Source organism: Rhagoletis pomonella, unplaced genomic scaffold (genome assembly GCF_013731165.1).
Source record: "Rhagoletis pomonella isolate Grant_MI unplaced genomic scaffold, Rhpom_1.0 Rhpom_scaffold_00003, whole genome shotgun sequence".
Lineage (NCBI taxonomy): Eukaryota > Metazoa > Arthropoda > Insecta > Diptera > Tephritidae > Rhagoletis > Rhagoletis pomonella.
Window position 1 is genome coordinate 30,569,629 of NW_023458557.1, and position 5,760 is coordinate 30,575,388.

Below are 5,760 nucleotides of genomic sequence, written 5' to 3' on the forward strand. Positions count from 1 at the left end.
TAAGAAGTATACCAGAAATACAAAGCTTATTTGGTTGATTCCCAACATCCCTCCTCTACAAAATATGCAGTGTTATATACATGAGATTAAGAAAGGCCTAACATCTCAACAAGCTTTTGACGTTTATTCTTAGATAAATCCTTCGTCAAAATATCAGCTACCATCTCATTCGTTGGAGTGTAGTTGAGCTCGATTTCTTGCTTCATATATACTTCTCGAATATAATGATATTTAATATCAATATGTTTACTGCGTGCGTGGTATACTGGATTCTTTACGAGGTGCTGCGCGCTAACATTATTTCCATTCAATATCATCGGTTTATTGTCGTAACGCAAAAACATTTCACCCAAAAGTTTTCTTATGTAAACTGCCTCCTTTGTAGCTGCTGTCAGTGCCATGTGCTTTGCTTCAGTACTGCTGAGTGCGACGGTGGTTTTCTTTTAGACTACCAAGAAAACGCACTACCTCCCAAGATGAAAACATATCCAGTGAATGATTTTCGGTCTATCGTATCACCACCCCAATCTGCGTCGACGTAACATTCTATTGGCTTTCCCATCTTTCTATAGTGCAATTTGTACTTCGCCGTCTTCGAAAGATATCGCAGTATATGCTTCGCTGCTTTTTCATGCTCAACATGAGGGTCAGTATTTCTCTGTGAAAGTTTATAAACAGAATGCATTATATCAGGCCGCGTTGCAATTGCTAAATACATTAAAGATCCTATTAATGACTGAAAATTATAATTTGTCATATTAACTTGCTTGCATTGCTCGTTGTCGCATCTTACTTGAAAACCAGCATCTAAAGGAATTGCTACGGGTTTTCGTTTTTCCATGCCGTATTCCATTACACTGAGGGAAAAAAATATTAAAACCAAATAGAAACGTAATTGATCTTACTATAAACGTCAACGAAAGTACTGTATATTGGTAAATATTCAATTCAATTACGCGCATATTAAAATGACCGCGTTCGTACTGAAAAAGCATCCGTGAAGTGAATAATCAACACAAAAACTAAAAAAAAAATGTATTTGCATGTTGCCTGCAGTGGAACTCGAACCCGACCATCTCCGGATATCAACAACTTGTGGCAAGCACCTTCGCGCACTCAGCTACACCCAGCCATATAAATTTGCTTTCAAATGTTGAATATCCATCAACAACACAACACGCGATTTGTGCGGATAAACATGTAAGTACTATGTATGTATGTGTGTGTTGCTCTCAGAGTGCTGCTCTGCATGCTTGGGGTGCATACGCTGTGGGGAAAATCTCTAGTTCTGAACTGGGGCGCTTCTAGTACATCTAGACCCAGTACTGGTTCACGATAAATCTCTTTTGCATGCAAGCAACTGGCGAATTTAATATGGCAATGTCCTAGGAAGTGTCAATTGCCCCCCGCTGCACCCCTTTTTCGATAGTTCCGAACTAGTCCTAAATTCTATAGTTCCGAACCAGTTCTAAAATCGACAGACGAAAGAAAAAAGTATCATGATTTTTCATTTTTTTCGGTTCTTCCGTGTGCGATTTTACATTATTTTCAAAGAAACGTTTTTCCAGTTTGAAATTAAATTTGTTTGAATGATTGCAAGAAATGTACGTTTACATACCTTTAGCTGTAGCTGACTTTGCAGAGGTGCTCGCTGTTATTGGTTAGATTCCAGATGGCCCCAAGATGTTAATATGTTAACACAAAGCTTTGTTTTGTATTACCAAACTATGAAATAGCATCTGCGAAGCACAGAATAGAAGCGTATTTGAACGAAAAAGCCGCCGAACACATATCTATGTAAAGTAAACAAGCTCCCCGCTGCATACCTTATTAGATAGTTCCGAAATAGTTCTAAATTCGACAAATAGGATCTAGTGCGTTCTGCATCCCTTTTTCTATAGTTCCGAACCATTTCTAAATTCGTCACTTTGGATATAGATTTGTAGTGAAAAAAACTGAAAAAATTTGTTTCTTAAAAGTACCACTTTTCGCCGATTTTGGACTGGTGGGGATCTAGTTCCTATCGGACTAGTTCCTTTTTGGGGATAACGACCTAGTACGGAACTAGAAATTTGATTCACTAGTCCGCGGTTTCCCTGCAGGGTATGTACACCAGTGGTCGGCAAAAGTTAAACGGTGTTTGTGTTGGTAATCACAAGAGAACTGCTTCGCATGAGCAACCCAGTAGGAAATTACGAGAAGTGAAACAAAATATTTAACTTATCGGTCTTCAATAAAAACACATAAATACGTATATTTAACACATACATATGTACATATATGTGCATCGCTCATTTACTATAAAAGTATCATAATCCCAATAAAGCAAAAATCGGGTTAAGTATGCAAGAATGTACATTAGCTCTTTCTTATGATGTGTAAAAATTGTATGGATTACTAGTAGCTCACTAGAACAAAATCAACCTTATCCTGACTTTCGCCCGAAAAAAAATTCACCCGAAAAATGTTCATCCGCGCATAGTAAATTCACGGAAACAAAAGTGAAAAGTGAACCGGCTTGGAGAAAATGAAAAAGCAGAACATGTATTAATTTTTCCCTCGGGAGTATATGTAAATTCAAAACTTTAAAACTGGTTTTCTCGAGTTTATAGTTTTTTGAGTTATGAAAATATTGAAGTAAAACTCAAATAAAAAATTTAAAAATTCATTAGGATTCATCAACGCCAAATATTGAAAATTTAAATAAAAAAATTTAAATTCATGTTCATCAAAATTTTCCATATCATTATGAAATGATTAAAAATGTCTTTTAATCGCATACATATTGCCTTTAACAACCACCCTTTAATTCCTTGGAAAAAAAATTAACTTTTTTTCAATAAAAAGTCATTGTATTTCTTCTTCATCAAAATATTTCCTTATGAAAAGAATCAAAATGTCTTTGAATAGCATATTCTTTATTTTTTAAATGACCTGTAACACAAAAGACATTGCATGTAACCAAAAGCATTTTCAAGCATGTAATATTTCTCGCAAGGCATTTTTGCATTCAAGAAACAAAGCGCAACAGCCAAACACGATGTTGATTCGTTACTTGCTCAGCGACGACTAAACGAAAGAGCGTAACAAATGCGTGTGATGAGAGCTTGTACAATTGTACTATGGCGTGCCGACCATTGATGTACACTTACATGCATATACAGACTCGGATGTGAACAGTCAAATACGTGCGTAATAAATTTTGTATGAAAATATTATTTTTAAATACGAACATTTTTAAACGATAATCAAATATAAAGTATTCATTTTTACTATGCATTATTTCCCTGAGTGTAGTAGTTCTTTAATAAACTGTTCGTTGCTGATACTGATTCCTCCCCGATCTCCATTGCGACTTATTTCCATACCCAGAAAATGACTAACTTTTCCTTTATCGACTAATTTGAAGTTTTTAGCACTCTTTGCTTTTGTGCTTATCAACTCATCTTCATCTGTACTAGCCAACATCAAATCATCTACATAAACTGCAATAATGCTCAACACTCCCTTCGTCCTCTTTACGTAAAGACATGGCTCGCTTGCACATGGAGAAAACCCGATTGATATCAGAACGCAATCTAACTTCGCATTCCACTCTCGACCTGACTGTTTCAGACCATATAGAGACTTATTAAGTTTTAGTACACGATTCGGATATGTTTCATCAATGAAATGCTCGGGCTGTTTCATATAAACCTCATCCCGCAAATCTCCATTTAAGTATGCAGTTGATATGTCCATATGATGTAAATAAATTTCATATTCTACAGCTAATGCAATTACCATACGAATAATTTCATATCTAACAACTGGTGAAAATGTTTCTTTATAGTTGATGCCATATTGCTGGCTGCATCCTTTAGCTACTAATCTAGCCTTGAACCGCTCGATTACGCCCTCTTTATCGCATTTTAATGCAAAAACCCATTTGCATCCAACTGCTTTTTGATTACGCGGCAAATCAACTAAACTCCAAGTGTTGTTTTCCATTAGTGACTCGTATTCTTTAATCATTGCTTCTTTCCACTCTTCGTAATACTTTGAATTCATTGCTTCTTTGACCGTTTGTGGTACTCTTATGTCGTCACTAGCAATACCCGGCGCGCGTTGCTACGCTAAAGAAAGACACATGTATTTAGAGTTTTGAAACTGAAGACCTTTTTATTTACCTTAATGCTAACAGATAAACAATATTTTAAGTTTTTTCATTTGGTATGTAAATATATAAATTTTGTGGTGACCCAACTCGTGAACAGGCGACGTATAATTGGCCATGTGAAAAGCACATTCAAATCCAAACCCGCTATAGTTAATTATTGCCCTTGTGCTTTATTTATAGTTATTGCAAAAGCAAGACGCAATGGGAATTGAAACCGCTTAAATTCGAACGGTAAATCGTTTGAAATCATCGGTATACGTGGAATCAGCACATCTTCCCATTTGAATATACCGCTGATGATTGTTGCCTCGATCAAATTCGGTGTTAATTTTTTTTTATCACTGGTTCCGTTGCACAGTTTTGGCGCATTCAAGTTCCGAATAAGCATCACTGGTGATCCAACCTTTAACGCCAACGAATGAGGCATTCCAGGTGGTTCCAAAGAATTAAGAAATTCAGATCGATTTATATTCGACTGCTTCTCCTAGAGTTTTCAATTGAATTTGACGTTTAATTTACTAACATCATCGGAAATACTCTGTCGATGACGTCTTGAATTCTCTGTTGCATTTGACAAAATTTGGACGGAAATGATATCTCATTTGTTGTGCGATCAATAGAACTTCACCGTTTCCGATATCCAAAAGTTGCTTCGAAAATATTTGGGCAGACACATCTTGCAGCAAATGCACTCGCATATTTGTTGGGAGCGTAATTTTTTCGACATAGTTCCACAGATGCGATACTTTTGAGCACGCATTCAACACCTCTGTAGCCGTTGATCGAGGTGCATACATATACACATATAGATCTAAAAATTTAGAATCGGCATTTTCCTTCTGGTAAGCTTTCAGTTTGACAGACTTTGAAGTTTATCGCACTATATATGTATCTTTGGTATTTTTTAAAAATATTGTCCGATTTTATTTTCTTAGGTATGTGGCAACCCTATATGATAATTGGTCTTGACTGAAACATTTCCCGATAGCTCCCGTTTGATACGTATCCTGCGAAATACTTTTTAATGTACACATTTATGCCATTTTAGTTTTTTTGAAAGAGGTGGCAACTCTACTCAAAAATATGTAAATGTATCTCCAATACCTTCCGTTTGATACACATATTGTAATATTTGGTGTGAGTTGCATTTTTCAATTTTTGACCAGGTGGCAACACTAATTAAAATATTTTTTGATATAAATTTTCTTAAATATCTTTCCCAAATACCTTCCATTTGATATCTATGTACATCGTAATACTTTACTTGCATATTTAAATAAATTTTTTTTTTCTGACAGGTGGCAACTCTTTCAAAAATAGCCAAACTTCACAGGAACACTCTCCGGATTTCTATGAAGCTCTCCTGGAAATTTTAACAAAATCCGCTGAGTGGTTTCGGAGTCTATAAGCTACATAGACACATACATACATCCTCCTTTATATATATAGATTAGAACTCATAACACCAAGAACATTACATTGTTTTCGAGGCCGACCTGGTCTACCTGAGCGAATGATTCTGGGTCTTCCTGGACCTTTCTTAACATTTTCCGTTACAAAACTTTCATCTAAGTCTTCTATACTGTCGTTAATATTGATGG